Source organism: Mandrillus leucophaeus, unplaced genomic scaffold (assembly GCF_000951045.1).
Source record: "Mandrillus leucophaeus isolate KB7577 unplaced genomic scaffold, Mleu.le_1.0 Scaffold387, whole genome shotgun sequence".
Lineage (NCBI taxonomy): Eukaryota > Metazoa > Chordata > Mammalia > Primates > Cercopithecidae > Mandrillus > Mandrillus leucophaeus.
Genome location: NW_012104109.1, coordinates 3,015,658 through 3,017,357, shown reverse-complemented (window position 1 = coordinate 3,017,357; position 1,700 = coordinate 3,015,658).

The window sequence follows — 1,700 nt, the reverse complement described above, 5'->3', positions numbered from 1 at the left end:
TTTCTTTTATCCAGTCCAAACCAACTATGCATCTGTCAGAGACAATTAATTCAAGAGTAAAGAGATTATTGAATCCAAAGGAAAAAAATTCATCTGTATCCATACCCATGAACATTTTGAAACTCTCTGATAAACTCAACAACTCTGGAATCAACCATCAAAAAGTCCACTTGTAAAAACCCTGATTAATATCTCACATTTTTTATAATCAGTATCAACCCCTTTAACCAAAGAGCTAATGGTACCATCATCACTGCAGACATTCTTTCACAGTTAAAAGGATCCAAGACTGCTAGTCTAAGAGATCTAACTCAAGCTCATTTTTGATGAACAGCAGTTCCACCATCAACCCTCAACACTAGACTGATTCTAAGATACTTATCAAAGAAAACCTTGCCCAGAAATAGCAACCAAAAGAAGTGCCTTTAAGAAATAGAGAATAATTTCTCCAAAATAAAAAAGCAAGTGAAAAGAAATGTGAATAGTTAGAACAGTACAGAAGAGCAATAGAAGATTAAAGTAGATAAGCCAATGAGCAAGACCAAGGAGGTAAAAGTCAGAAAAATACATATTTAAATCAAACCAAGAATGTTAACAAAATTAGGTACTATTAAAAGTTTAAGGCAATGACACTGCTGAACCACAATGATAAATGAAGGCAAGTAGTTAAATGGGTGACAGAGAAAATACAAGTATATAGATGAGTCAGTAAGAATGAATAGATGGTAGGGAGGAATGACAGTATATAAGTGACCATGGAATACAAATATCTGCAGTCAATTTAGATGGTTAAAATATTGCTTTAACTCAAAATGGCTATAGTAATTTCTTTATTATCCTGTTAATTTTTCACTATTTATAGTGAAAATAGTTAACTTTTCACTATTAATTTTTTTCACTATTAAATAAAATTAAATTTTCACTATTTGTCCAACTGTATCTGTAACTCTAATTAATCATCTTACAAATTCACTTTCATAAATATTATGCCCCTCTTAAGTGAAAAGTATTGTGTGAAATCAGTATAATATTAGTAAAATGATGAAAATTAAACACCTGCCCTCAAGAAGTTTACCATCTCCTATACAGCATAACACAATACATAAACAGCTATCATACAAGGCCAAAATAACTATAAAAATGCTATAGGGGTTCAAAGAGGCTGTGGGATGGGAAAAAGTACACAGAAAAGGAACAATGTAATCAAAAACTTGGAAGTGAGTAAGCGTGAAGCACCTTCTAGGGATAATATCCTAGAGCTTTCTGACTGGAAAATGGAGAGGAAACAAGAAAGAGATAAGTATAAGTTGAGACCAATTTTAGAAAGCAACAGTGCACAAAAGGATATGGGTGATAAATTAAATTCTGATTGACTGATTACAAAAACATAGCTTTCCAAGCTCCTACACAAGAGGGAAACAGTATGCAATGACTAATAGAATATTTTGTTTTCTAGAAAGAAAACTGTAGAATTAAAGAATTATAGGATGTCAGATGAACTAGAATAGATCTTTAAAAATAATCAAAATTCACCTCTACAACTTTACAGATGGAGTCCTAGAGATGTAAATTAAACTTGCCCCCAAAAATACAAATTTAGAAGATGCAAAGTTAAAAACAAGAATGACTCCTAACTCCCAATTCAGCACTCTTTCCATCACAACACACCATTTTCAGCTGGGTGCAGTGGCTCATGCCTG